Source organism: Coturnix japonica, chromosome 10 (assembly GCF_054131305.1).
Source record: "Coturnix japonica strain WE chromosome 10, WE-NBRP24, whole genome shotgun sequence".
Classification (NCBI taxonomy): domain Eukaryota; kingdom Metazoa; phylum Chordata; class Aves; order Galliformes; family Phasianidae; genus Coturnix; species Coturnix japonica.
Genome location: NC_140672.1, coordinates 4,816,411 through 4,832,015, shown reverse-complemented (window position 1 = coordinate 4,832,015; position 15,605 = coordinate 4,816,411).

Here is a 15,605-nt window from a genome sequence, read left to right as displayed (position 1 = left end):
CTTGCCCCACAAGTGCCACATCCCACCGCACAATTTCCACCTCTTGTTACACAAGTCCCACCTCCCGCCCAACAACAGCCTCCTCCTGCCCCACAAGTGCCACCTCCTGCCCCACAAGTGCCACCTCGCATCCCACAAGTGCCACCTCCCGACCCACAAGTGCCACCTCCCGCCCCACAAGAGCCACCTCCTGCCTCAAAAGAGCCACCTCCCGCCCCAGAACTTCCACGTAACGCCCCATAAGTTCCACCTCCTGCCCAACAAGTGCCACCTCTCGTCCCACAAGGACCACCTCCAGCCCCACAAGTGCCACCTCCTGCCCCACAAATGCCACCTCCTGCCCAACAAGTGCCACCACCCTCCCCAAAATGCCAACTCCCGCCCCACAAGTGCCACGTCCAGCCCCACAACTTCCACCTCCTGCCCCAAAAGTGTCAACTCCTGCCCCATAAGTTCCATATCCCGCCCCACAAGTGCCACTACCTGCCCCACTAGTGCCATCTCCATTTCCACAGGTGCCACCTCCCGCCCCACAACTTCCACGTAACGCCCCATAAGTTCCACCTCCTGCCCAACAAGTGCCAAATACTTCCCCACAACTTCCACCTTCTGCCGCACTAGTGCCAACTCCAATTCCACAAGTGCCACCTCCCACACCACAAGTGCCACCACCTGACCCACAAGTGCCATTTTCTTGCCCCACAAGTGCCACCTCCTGCCCCACAAGTGCCACCTCCTGCCCTACAACTTCCACCTCCTGCCCCACAAGAGCCAGTTCCAGCCCCACAAATGCCACCTCCCGCCCCACAACTTCAACATCCCGCCACACAAGTGCCAACTCCTGCCCAACGTGTGCCACATCCTGCCCCACAAGTGCCAAATCCTGCCCCGCAACTTTTACCTCCTGCTCCACAAGTGCCAACTCCTGCCCCACATCATCCACCTCCTGCCCCACAAGTGCCACCTCCAGCCCCACAAGTGCCAACTCCTGCCCCACAAGTGCCACATCCCTTTCCACAAGTGCCAGCTCCTGCCCCACAAGTGCCACCTACCACGCCACAAATTCGACCTCCTGCCCCACAAGTTCCACCTCCCACCCCACAAGTGCCAAATCCTGCCACGCAACGTCCACATCCTGCTCCACAAGTGCCACCTCCTGCCCCACAAGTGCCACCTCCTGCCCTACAACTTCCACCTCCTGCCCCACAAGAGCCAGTTCCAGCCCCACAAATGCCACCTCCCGCCCCACAACTTCAACATCCCGCCACACAAGTGCCAACTCCTGCCCAACGTGTGCCACATCCTGCCCCACAAGTGCCAAATCCTGCCCCGCAACTTTTACCTCCTGCTCCACAAGTGCCAACTCCTGCCCCACATCATCCACCTCCTGCCCCACAAGTGCCACCTCCAGCCCCACAAGTGCCAACTCCTGCCCCACAAGTGCCACATCCCTCCCCACAAGTGCCAGCTCCTGCCCCAAAAGTGCCTCCTACCACGCCACAAATTCGACCTCCTGCCCCACAAGTTCCACCTCCCACCCTACAAGTGCCAAATCCTGCCACGCAACGTCCACATCCTGCTCCACAAGTGCCACCTCCTGCCCCACATCATCCACCTCCCATCCAACAAGTGCCACCACCTGCCCCACAAGTGCCAATTCCTGCCCCCCATGTGCCAGCTCATGCTTCACAAGTGCCAGCTCCTTCCCCTCATCATCCACCTTCTGCCCCACAAGTGCCACCTCCTGCCCAAAACCTGCCACCTCCCTCCCCACAATGCCACCTCCTGCCATATTAGTGCAGCCTCCTGCCCCACAAGTGCCAACTCCCGCCCCACAAGTGCCACCTCCTTCCAAACAAGTGTTACCTCCTGCCCCAAAAGTGCCACTTCCTGCCTTTCTACCGCCACCTCCTGCCCCAGAAGTTCCACTTCCTGCACCACAAGTTACACCTACAGCCCCACAATTTCCACCTCCTGTTTTACAAGTTCCACTTCCGCCCCACAAGTGCCACCTCCTGCCCAAAAAGTGCCAGTTCATGCCCCACAAGTGCCAACTCCTGCCCAAAAAGTGCCAGTTCATGCCCCACAAGTGCAAGGCCCTTTCCTTCAACTTCCACCTCCTGCCCCACAAGTGCCACCTCCTGCCCCACAACGACCACCTCCTGCCCCACATCATCCACCTCCTGCCTCACAAGTTCCAATTCCTGCCCTACAAGTGCCAGCTCATTCCCCACAAGTGCCAGCTCCTGCCCCACAAGTGCCAAATCCTGCCACGCAACGTCCACATCCTGCTCCACAAGTGCCACCTCCTGCCCCACAAGTGCCACCTCCTGCCCTACAACTTCCACCTCCTGCCCCACAAGAGCCAGTTCCAGCCCCACAAATGCCACCTCCCGCCCCACAACTTCAACATCCCGCCACACAAGTGCCAACTCCTGCCCAACGTGTGCCACATCCTGCCCCACAAGTGCCAAATCCTGCCCCGCAACTTTTACCTCCTGCTCCACAAGTGCCAACTCCTGCCCCACATCATCCACCTCCTGCCCCACAAGTGCCACCTCCAGCCCCACAAGTGCCAACTCCTGCCCCACAAGTGCCACATCCCTCCCCACAAGTGCCAGCTCCTGCCCCAAAAGTGCCTCCTACCACGCCACAAATTCGACCTCCTGCCCCACAAGTTCCACCTCCCACCCTACAAGTGCCAAATCCTGCCACGCAACGTCCACATCCTGCTCCACAAGTGCCACCTCCTGCCCCACATCATCCACCTCCCATCCAACAAGTGCCACCACCTGCCCCACAAGTGCCAATTCCTGCCCCCCATGTGCCAGCTCATGCTTCACAAGTGCCAGCTCCTGCCCCTCATCATCCACCTCCTGCCCCACAAGTGCCACCTCCTGCCCCACAACTTCCAACTTGCGACCCACAAGTGCGAACTCCCGCCAAACAACTGACACCTCCTGCCTCACAAGTGCCAACTCCTGCCCCACATGTGCCACCTCTCGCCCCACTAGTGCCACCTCCCGCCCCATAAGTGCCACCTCCCTCTCCACAAATTCAGCCTCCCGCCCACAAGTGCCACATCGCTCCCCACAATTGCCACCTCCCGCCCCACAAGTGCCAACTCCCGCCCCACAAGTGCCAACTCCTGCCGCACAACTGCGAATTCCATCCCCACAAGTGCCAGCTCATGCTTCACAAGTGCCAGCTCCTGCCCCTCATCATCCACCTCCTGCCCAAGTGCCACCTCCTGCCCAAAACCTGCCACCTCCCTCCCCACAATGCCACCTCCTGCCATATTAGTGCAGCCTCCTGCCCCACAAGTGCCAACTCCCGCCCCACAAGTGCCACCTCCTTCCAAACAAGTGTTACCTCCTGCCCCAAAAGTGCCACTTCCTGCCTTTCTACCGCCACCTCCTGCCCCAGAAGTTCCACTTCCTCCACCACAAGTTACACCTACAGCCCCACAATTTCCACCTCCTGTTTTACAAGTTCCACTTCCGCCCCACAAGTGCCACCTCCTGCCCAAAAAGTGCCAGTTCATGCCCCACAAGTGCCAACTCCTGCCCAAAAAGTGCCAGTTCATGCCCCACAAGTGCAAGGTCCTTTCCTTCAACTTCCACCTCCTGCCCCACAAGTGCCACCTCCTGCCCCACAACGACCACCTCCTGCCCCACATCATCCACCTCATGCCTCACAAGTTCCAATTCCTGCCCTACAAGTGCCAGCTCATTCCCCTGAAGTGCCAGCTCCTGCCCCACAAGTGCCACATTTTGCCACACCACTGCCACCTCCCTTCCCAAATAATCCACCTCCTGCCCCACAAGTGTCACTGACCGCCCAACTTCATCCTCCTGACCCACAAGTGCAACCTCCTGCCCCACAAGTGCCAGCTCCTGCCCGACAAGAACCACTTCCTGCCCCACAAGTACCTCTTCCCTCCCAACAAGTTCCAATTTCCGCCCCACAAGTGCCACCTCCTGCCCCACAAGTGCAACCTCCTGCCCCACAATTGCCACCTCCTGCCCCACAAGTGCCACCTCCTGCCCCACAATTGCCACCTCCCGCCCCACATCATTCACCTCCCGCCCCACAATTGCCACCTCCTGCCCGACAAGTGCCACATCCCGCCCAACAATTGTGGCCACATGACAAACAAGTTCCACTTCCACCCCACAAGTGCCACCTCCTGCCCCAAAAGTGCCAATTCCTGCTTCACAAGTGCCAGCTCATGCTTCACAAATGCCAGCTCATGCCCCACATCATCAACTTCCTGCCCCACAAGTGCCACCTCTAACCCCACAAAGACAGCCTCCTGCCCCACATCATCCACCTCCTGCCCCACAAGTGCCAATTCCTGCCCCACAAGTGCCAGCTCATGCCCCACAAGTGCCACCTCTTGCCCCACAAGTGCCACCTCCTACCCCACAAAGACCACCTCCTGCCCCACATCATCCACCTCCTCCCCCACAAGTGACAATACCTGTTCCACAAGTGCCACCTCCCGCCCCACAACTTCAACATCCCGCCACACAAGTGCCGACTCCTGGCAACGTGTGCCACATCCTGCCCCACAAGTGCCAGCACCTGCCCCACATGTTCCACCCACCACCCCACAAATTCCACCTCATGCCCCACAAGTGCCAACTCCCAACCCACAAATGCCAAATCCTGCAATGCAACTTCCACCTCCTGCTCCACAAGTGCCACCTCCTGCCCCACATCGTCCACCTCCCACCCAACAATTGCCACCACCTGCCCCACAAGTGCCAATTCCTGCCCCACAAGTGCCAGCTCCTGCCCCACAAGAGCCACTTCCTGCCCCACAAGTACCTCTTCCCTCCCAACAAGTTCCAATTTCCGCCCAACAAGTACCACCTCCTTCTGCACAAGTTCCACCTCCTGCCCTAAAAGCTCCATTTCCTGCCCCAGAAGTGCCACCTCCCGCCCCACAAGTGCCACCTCCTGCCCTACAACTTCCACCTCCTGGCCCACAAGTGCCACCTCCCGCCCTACAACTGCCAAACCCTGCCCCAAAACTTCCACCTCCTGCCCAACAATTTCCAACTCGTGCCCCACAATTGCCACCTCCTGCCACACAAATGCCACCTTCTGCCTCAAAATGCCACCTCCTGCCCAACAACTCCAACCTCCCGCCCCACAAGTTCCACCTCCTGCCCCATAAGTTCCACCTTACGCCCCACAAGTGCCATCTCCTGCCCCAAAAGCTCAACTTCCTACCCCATCAGTGCCACCTCCCGCACCACAAGTGCCACCTCCTGCCCCATAAGTGCCAATTTCTGCCCCACAAGTGCCACTTCCCGCCTTACAAATGCCACCTCCTGCCCCACAACTTTCACCTCCTGCCCCTCAAGTGCAACCTCCCTGCCCACGAGTGACACAATCTGCCCAAGTGCCACCTCCTGCCTCACAACTTCCATCTCCCGCCCCACAAGTGCCACCTCCTGTCTCACAAGTGCAACCTCCCGCCCCACAACTTCCACAACCTGCCCCACAAGTGCCACCTCCCGTCACTCAACTTCCAACTCCCGCCCCACAAGTGCCACCTCCCGCCCTACAACTTCCACATCCCGCCCCACAACTTCCAACTCCTGGCCCACAAGTGCGATCTCCTGCCCCACCATTACCACCTCCTGCCCCACAATTTCCACCTACTGCCCCACAAGTGCCACAACCTGCTCCACAATTTCAACGTCCTGCCTTACATGTGCCACATTCTGCCCCACAAGTGTAGGCTCCTGCTCCACAAGTGCCACCTCCCGAACCACAACCTCAACCTCTGGCCCCACAAGTCCCACCTCCCGCCCCACAAGTGCCACCACCCGCCCCACAAGTGCCACCTTCTGTTCCACAACTTCCACCTCCTGCCCCACAAGTTATAACTCCTGCCCCACAAGTGTTGCATTTTGCCCCACAAGTGCCACCTCCCGCCTCACAAGTGCCATCTCCCGACCCACAAGTGCCAACTCCTGCCCCGCAACTTCCATCTCCTGCTCCACAAGTGCCACCTCGAACCGCACAATTGCCACCTCCTTCCCCATATCAACCACCTCCCATCCAACAAGTGCCACCTCCTGCCCCACAAGTGCCACCTCCTGCCCTACAACTTCCACCTCCCGCCCCACAAGTGCCACCTCCTGCCCTACAACTTCCATCTCCTGGCCCACAAGTGCCACCTCCCGCCCTACAACTGCCAAACCCTGCCCCAAAACTTCCACCTCCTGCCCAACAATTTCCAACTCGTGCCCCACAATTGCCACCTCCTGCCACACAAATGCCACCTTCTGCCTCAAAATGCCACCTCCTGCCCAACAACTCCAACCTCCCACCCCACAAGTACCACCTCCTGCTCCTCAAGTTCCACCTCCTGCCACATAAGTTCCACCTTACGCCCCACAAGTGCCATCTCCTGCCCCAAAAGCTCAAATTCCTGCCCCATCAGTGCCACCTCCTGCACCACAAGTGCCACCTCCTGCCGCACAAGTGCCAATTCCTGCCCCACAAGTGCCACATCCTGCCCCACAAGTGACAATACCTGTTAGACAAGTGCAACCTCCAGCCCCACAACTTCAACATTCCGCCACACAAGTGCCGACTCCTGGCAACGTGTGCCACATCCTGCCCCACAAGTGTCAACTCCTGCCCCACATCGTCCACCTCCCATCCAACAAGTTCCACCTCCTGCCCCACAAGTGCCAATTCCTGCCCCCCAAGTGCCAGCTCATGCTCCACAAGTGCCAGCTCCTGCCCCTCATCATCCACCTCCTGCCCCACAAGTGCCACCTCCTGACCCACAACATCAATCTCCAGCCCCACAAGAGCCGCCTCCTGCCCGACAAGTTACACCTGCTACAAGTTCCACAAGTGCCACCTCCCTGCTCACGAGTGCCACATCCCGCCCCACATGTACCACCTCCTGCATCACAACTTCCACCTCCCGCCCCACATGTACCACCTCCTGCATCACAACTTCCACCTCCCGCCCCACATGTACCACCTCCTGCATCACAACTTCCACCTCCCGCCCCACATGTACCACCTCCTGCATCACAACTTCCACCTCCCGCCCCACATGTACCACCTCCTGCATCACAACTTACACCTCCCGCCCCACATGTACCACCTCCTGCATCACAACTTCCACCTCCCGCCCCACATGTACCACCTCCTGCATCACAACTTCCACCTCCCGCCCCACAAGTTCCACCTCCTCCCCACAAGTGCCACCTCCCACCCCACAAGCGCCACCTCCCTCTCCACAAACTCCACCTCCCACGCACAAGTGCCACATCCTGCCCCACAAGTGCCACCTCATGCCTCACAAGTGCCACCCCCCCCTACAAGTGCCACCTCCTGCCCCACAAGTTCCAGCTCCTCCCCACAAGTGCCACCTCCTGCCCCACAAGCGCCACCTCAGTCTCCACAAACTCCACCTCCCACGCACAAGTGCCACCTCCTGCCTCACAACTTACACCTCCCGCCCCAAGAATGCCACATCCTGCCCCACAAGTGCCACCTCCCGCCCCACAAGTGCCACATCCCGCCCCACAAACTCCAACTCCCACGCACAAGTGCCACCTTCCGCCTTACAAGTGACACCTCACAGCCCACAACTTCCACATCCCGCCCCACAAGTTCCACCACCTGACCCACAAGTGCCACCACCTGACCCACTAATGCAACTACCTGCCCCACAAGTGCCAACTCGTGCCCCACAAGTGCCAACTCCTGCCCCACAAGTTCTACCTCCTGCCTTACAAGTGCCACCCCCTGCCTCACAACTTCCACCTCCCGCCCCACAAATGCCACCTCCTGCCCTACAAGTACCAACTCAGGCCCCACAAGTGCCCCCTCCCGCTCCACAAGTGCCACGTCCTGGCCCACAAGTGCCATCTCCCGCCCCACAAGGGCCAAATCCTGCCCCACATCATCCACCAACCGCCCCACAAGTGTCACCTCCTTCCCCACAGCTTCCATCTCCCACTCCACAAGTGCCACCTACTGCACAACAAATACTATCTCCTGCCCCATAAGTGCCACCTCCTGCCCCACAACCACTACCTCCTGCCTCATATCATTCACCTCCCGCCCCACAATTTCCACCTCCTGCTCAACTAGTGCCACTTGCTGCCCCACAAGTTCCATTTCCCGCCCCACAAGTGCCACCTCCCGCCCCACAAGTGCCGCCTCCAGCCACACAAGTGCTAAATCGTGCCGCACAACTTCCACCTCCCGCCCCACAACTGCCACCTCCCGCCTTAAAAGTGCCACCTCCCGACCCACAAGTGCCTCCTCCTTTCCCACAGTTGTCACCTCCCGCTCCACAAGTTACACCTCACCCCCCACAAGTTCTACCACCCACCCCACAAGTGCCACCTGCAGCCCCACAACTTCCACTTCCCGCCCAACAACAGCCTCCTCCTGCCCCACAAGTGCCACCTCCTGACCCACAAGTGCCACCTCCCGACCCACATGTGCCAACTTCTGCCCCACAATTGCCAACTCCTGCCCCTCAAGTGTCACCTCTTCCCCACAAGTGCCACCTTCTGCTCCACAAGTGCCACTTCCTGCCGCACAAGTGATACCTCCAGCCCCACAACTGCCACCACCCGCCCCACAACTTCCACCTCCCGCCTCACAAGTGCAACCTCCAGGCCCACAAGTGCCACCTCCTGTTCCACAAGAATTAACCCCTTGCCCCACAAGTGCCACCTCCTGCCCCACAAGTGCCACCTCCCACCCCACAATTGCCACGTCCTTCCCAATTGCCACGTCCTGTCCCACAAGTGCCACCTCCTGTCGTACAAGTGCCACCCTCTGCCCCACAATTGCCACTTCTTGCCCCACAATTGCCAATTCTTGCCCCACAACTTCCACCTCCCACCCCATAACTTCCACCTCCCGTCCCACAGCTTCCACATCCTGCCCCACAAGTGCCCGATCCTGCCCCAGAAGTACCACCACCTGACCCACAAGTGCCACCTCCTGCCCCACAAGTGCCACCTCGCATCCCGCAAGTGCCACCTCCTGCCTTACAAGTGCCAATTCCTGCTTCACAAGTGCCACCTCTTGCCCCACATCATCCACCTCCCGCCCCACAATTGCCACCTCCCGCCCCAAAAGTGCCACCTCCTGCCCCACAAGTGCAACCTCCTGCCCCACAAGTGCCAATTCCTGCCCCACAAGTGCCAGCTCATGCTTCACAAGTGCCAGCTCCTGCACCACGTCATCCACTTCCTGCTCACAAGTGCCACCTCCTGACCGACAAAGACATCCTTCTGCCCCACAAGTGCCAATTCCTGCCCCACAAGTGCCAGTTCATGCCCCACAAGTGCCACATTTGTCCACACCACTGCCTCCTCCCCCCCAAATAATCCACCTCCTGACCCACAAGTGTCACTGACTGACCAACTTCCTCCTCCTGACCCACAAGTGCCAGCTCCTGCCCCACAAGTGCCAGCTCCTGCCCCATAAGAGCCACTTCCTGCCCCACAAGAACCTCTTCCCTCCCAACAAGTTCCAATTTCCGCCCAACAAGTACCACCTCCTTCTGCACAAGTTCCACCTCCTGCCCTAAAAGCTCCATTTCCTGCCCCAGAAGTGCCACCTCCCGCCCCACAAGTGCCACCTCCTGCCCTACAACTTCCACCTCCTGGCCCACAAGTGCCACCTCCCGCCCTACAACTGCCAAACCCTGCCCCAAAACTTCCACCTCCTGCCCAACAATTTCCAACTCGTGCCCCACAATTGCCACCTCCTGCCACACAAATGCCACCTTCTGCCCAACAACTCCAACCTCCCGCCCCACAAGTACCACCTTCTGCTCCACAAGTTTCATAGTTTCATAGTTTCATAGTTTCGTGCAGGTTGGAAGGGACCTTAGAGATCATCGAGTCCAGCCCCCGGGATTCGAGCCTCTGTGTAGCAGAGCGGCACTTCTACCACTTGCGCCACAGGGGGATTCGAACCCCGGGCCCCAGTGTTGCAAGGCGGCGTCTTTAACCACTGCGCCACCTCCTGCCCCATAAGTTCCACCTTACGCCCCACAAGTGCCATCTCCTGCCTCAAAAGCTCAATTTCCTGCCCCATCAGTGCCACCTCCCGCCCCACATGTACCACCTCCTGCATCACAACTTCCACCTCCCGCCCCACATGTACCACCTCCTGCATCACAACTTCCACCTCCCGCCCCACATGTACCACCTCCTGCATCACAACTTCCACCTCCCGCCCCACATGTACCACCTCCTGCATCACAACTTACACCTCCCGCCCCACAAGTTCCACCTCCACCCCACAAGTGCCACCTCCCACCCCACAAGTGCCACCTCCCGCCCCACAAGTGCCACCTCCCGACCCACAACTTCCACTTCCCGCCCAACAACAGCCTCCTCCTGCCCCACAAGTGCCACCTCCTGACCCACAAGTGCCACCTCCCGACCCACATGTGCCAACTTCTGCCCCACAATTGCCAACTCCTGCCCCTCAAGTGTCACCTCTTCCCCACAAGTGCCACCTTCTGCTCCACAAGTGCCACTTCCTGCCGCACAAGTGATACCTCCAGCCCCACAACTGCCACCACCCGCCCCACAACTTCCACCTCCCGCCTCACAAGTGCAACCTCCAGGCCCACAAGTGCCACCTCCTGTTCCACAAGAATTAACCCCTTGCCCCACAAGTGCCACCTCCTGCCCCACAAGTGCCACCTCCCACCCCACATTTGCCACGTCCTTCCCAATTGCCACGTCCTGTCCCACAAGTGCCACCTCCTGCCGTACAAGTGCCACCCTCTGCCCCACAATTGCCACTTCTTGCCCCACAATTGCCAATTCTTGCCCCACAACTTCCACCTCCCACCCCATAACTTCCACCTCCCGTCCCACAGCTTCCACATCCTGCCCCACAAGTGCCCGATCCTGCCCCAGAAGTACCACCACCTGACCCACAAGTGCCAACTCCTGCCCCACAAGTGCCACCTCGCATCCCGCAAGTGCCACATCCCGCCCCACAAGTGCCACCTCCTGCCTTACAAGTGCCAATTCCTGCTTCACAAGTGCCACCTCTTGCCCCACATCATCCACCTCCCGCCCCACAATTGCCACGTCCCGCCCCAAAAGTGCCACCTCCTGCCCCACAAGTGCAACCTCCTGCCCCACAAGTGCCAATTCCTGCCCCACAAGTGCCAGCTCATGCTTCACAAGTGCCAGCTCCTGCACCACGTCATCCACTTCCTGCTCACAAGTGCCACCTCCTGACCGACAAAGACATCCTTCTGCCCCACAAGTGCCAATTCCTGCCCCACAAGTGCCAGTTCATGCCCCACAAGTGCCACATTTGTCCACACCACTGCCTCCTCCCCCCCAAATAATCCACCTCCTGACCCACAAGTGTCACTGACTGACCAACTTCCTCCTCCTGACCCACAAGTGCCAGCTCCTGCCCCACAAGTGCCAGCTCCTGCCCCATAAGAGCCACTTCCTGCCCCACAAGAACCTCTTCCCTCCCAACAAGTTCCAATTTCCGCCCAACAAGTACCACCTCCTTCTGCACAAGTTCCACCTCCTGCCCTAAAAGCTCCATTTCCTGCCCCAGAAGTGCCACCTCCCGCCCTACAACTTCCACCTCCTGGCCCACAAGTGCCACCTCCCGCCCTACAACTGCCAAACCCTGCCCCAAAACTTCCACCTCCTGCCCAACAATTTCCAACTCGTGCCCCACAATTGCCACCTCCTGCCACACAAATGCCACCTTCTGCCCAACAACTCCAACCTCCCGCCCCACAAGTACCACCTTCTGCTCCACAAGTTTCATAGTTTCATAGTTTCATAGTTTCGTGCAGGTTGGAAGGGACCTTAGAGATCATCGAGTCCAGCCCCCGGGATTCGAGCCTCTGTGTAGCAGAGCGGCACTTCTACCACTTGCGCCACAGGGGGATTCGAACCCCGGGCCCCAGTGTTGCAAGGCGGCGTCTTTAACCACTGCGCCACCTCCTGCCCCATAAGTTCCACCTTACGCCCCACAAGTGCCATCTCCTGCCTCAAAAGCTCAATTTCCTGCCCCATCAGTGCCACCTCCCGCCCCACATGTACCACCTCCTGCATCACAACTTCCACCTCCCGCCCCACATGTACCACCTCCTGCATCACAACTTCCACCTCCCGCCCACATGTACCACCTCCTGCATCACAACTTCCACCTCCCGCCCCACATGTACCACCTCCTGCATCACAACTTCCACCTCCCGCCCCACATGTACCACCTCCTGCATCACAACTTCCACCTCCCGCCCCACATGTACCACCTCCTGCATCACAACTTCCACCTCCCGCCCCACATGTACCACCTCCTGCATCACAACTTCCACCTCCCGCCCCACATGTACCACCTCCTGCATCACAACTTCCACCTCCCGCCCCACAAGTGCCACCTCGTGCCTCACAAGTGCCACCCCCCCCAAGTGCCACCTCCCGCCCCACAAGTGCCACCTCCCACGCACAAGTGCCACATCCTGCCCCACAAGTGTCACCTCCTGCCCACAAGTGCCACCTTCCGCCCCACAAGTGCCACCTCACACCCCAACAGTGTCAACTTCCGCCCCACAAGTGCCACCTCACGCCGCACAACTTCCACATCCCGCCCCACAAGTGCCACCACCTGACCCACAAGTGCCACCACCTGACCCACTAATGCAACTACGTGCCCCAAAAGTGCCAACTCCTGCCCCACAAGTTCTACCTCCTGCCTTACAAGGGCCACCCCCTGCCTCACAACTTCCACCTCCCGCCCCACAAATGCCACCTCCTGCCCCACAAATACCACCACCTGCCCCACAAATGCCACCTCAGGCCCCACAAGTGCCCCATCCCGCTCCACAAGTGCCACGTCCTGCCCCACAAGGGCCAAATCCTGCCACGCAACATCCACCTCCTGCCCCACATCATCCACCTCCCACCCCACAAGTGCCAATTCCAGCCCTAAAAGTGCCAGCTCATGCTTCACAATTGCCAGCTCCTGCCCCACATCATCCACCTCCTGCCCCACAAGTGCCACCTCCTAACCCACATGTGCCAACTCCTGCCCCACAAGTGCCATTTCCTGCACCACATTTGCCACCTCCTGCCCCACAAGTGCCACATCCTTCCCCACAAGTGCCACCTCCCACCCCACAAGTTTAACCTCCAGACACACAAGTGCCATCTCCCGCCCCACAAGTGCCATCTCCCGCCCCACAAGTGCCAAATCCTGACGTGCAACTTCCACCTCCTGCTCCACAAGTGCCATCTCCTGCCCCACAAGTGCCACCTCCCGCCACACAAGTGCCACCTCCCGCCCCTCTATAGCCACCTCTTGCCCCACAAGTTCCACCTCTTGCCCCACAACGTCGACCCCCGCCCCACATGTGCCACCACCTGATCCACAAGTGCCAACTCCTGCCCCACAAGTGCCGGCTCCTGCCCCACAAGTGCTGCCTCTCGCCCCACAACTTCAACCTCCAGCCACACAAGTGCCAACTCCTGCCCAACAAGTGCCACCTCCCGCCCCACAAGTGCCACCTCCCGCCCCACTACTTCCACGTCACACCCCAAATCTTCTTACCTTCCACCCCACAAGTGCCACCTCCTGCCCCAAACCTTCAACCTACTGCCCCACAACTGCCACTTCCCACCCAGCAATTGCCACCCCCCGCCACACAAGTGCCTCCTCCCACCCCACAAGTGCCAACCCTTACCCCACAAGTGCCAACTCCTGCCCCACATCATCCACCAACCGCCCCACAAGTGCCACCTCCTGCACCACAAGTGCCACCTTCCGACCCACAACTTCCAGCTCCCGGCCCACAATTGCCACCTCCTGCCCCACAACTTCCATCCACCACTCCACAAGTGCCACCTACTGCACAACAAATAACATCTCCTGCCCCATAAGTGCCATCTCCTGCCCCACAGGTGCCACCTACTGTTCCACATCATCCACCTCCTTCCCCACATCATCCACCTCCTGTTCCACAAATGTCACATCCTGACCCACAACTTCCACCTCCTGCCCCACAAGTGCCACGTTCTGCCCCACAAGTGCCTCCTCCTGCCCCACAAGTGCCTCCTACTGCCACACAAGTGCCACCTCCTGCCCCACAAGTGCCACCTACTTCCCCACAAGTGCCACCTCCTGCCCCACATCATCCACCTCCTGCCCCACATCATCCACCTCCTGCCCCACATCATCCACCTCCTGCCCCACATCATCCACCTCCTGCCTCACAAATGCCTCCTCCTGACCCACAATTGCCACCTGCCGCCCCACAACTTCCACCTCACGCCCCACAAGTGCCACCTCCCGACCCACATGTGCCACAACCCGCCCCACAAATCCAACTCCTGCCCCACAAGTGCCACCTCCCGACCCACATGTGCCAACTTCTGCCCCACAAGTGCCAGCTCCTGCCCCTCAAGTGTCACCTCTTCCCCACAAGTGCCACCTTCTGCTCCACAAGTGCCACTTCCTGCCGCACAAGTGATACCTCCAGCCCCACAACTGCCACCACCCGCCCCACAACTTCCACCTCCCGCCTCACAAGTGCAACCTCCAGGCCCACAAGTGCCACCTCCTGTTCCACAAGAATTAACTCCTGCCCCACAAGTGCCACCTCCTGCCCTTCAAGAGCCTCTTCTTGCCCCACAAGTAACATTTCCTGCCCCACAAGTGCCAACCCCTGCCCAACAAGTGCTATGACCCAGCCCACAAGTGCCAACTCCTGCCCCACTAGTGCCACCTCCCGCCCCACAAGTGCCACCACCCTCCCCACAACTTCAACCTCCTTCCCCAAAACATCCACCTCCCGACCCACAGGTGTCATCATCTGCCCCACAACTGCCACATCCCACCCCACAAGTGCCACCTCCCGCCCCTCAAGTGCCACACACTGCCCCACAAGTGCCGCCCCCAGCCCCGCAACTGCCACCCCTTGCCACACAATTTCCACCTCCCACCCCACAATTTTTACCTCCCGCCCCATAAGTGCCATCTCCTGCCCAACAGGTGCCACCTACTGTTCCACATCATCCACCTCCTTCCCCACATCATCCACCTCCTGTTCCACAAATGTCACCTCCTGACCCACAACTTCCACATCCTGCCCCACAAGTGCCACCTCTTGCCCCACATAATCCACGTCCTGCTCCAAAATTGCCACCTCCTGCCCCACAAGTGCCACCTCCCACCCCACAAGTGCCAGCTCCTGCCCCACCAGTTCCACCGCCCGCCCCACAAGTACCACCTCCTGACCCACAAGTGCCACTACGTGACCCACAATTGCCACCTCCCGTCTCACAATTGCAACTCTCGCCCAACAAGTGCCACCTCCTGCCCCACAATTGCCACCACCCCCCCAACAAGTGCCACCTCCCGCCCCACAAGTACCACATCCTACCCCACAAGTGCAACCTCCTGCCCCACAAGTGCCAACTCTCGCCCCACAAGTGCCAACTCCTGCCCCACAACATCCACCTCACGCTCCAAAAGTGCCACCTCCTGCCCCACAAGTGCTACTTCCTGCCTTACAAGTGCCACTTCCCGCTGCACAAGTG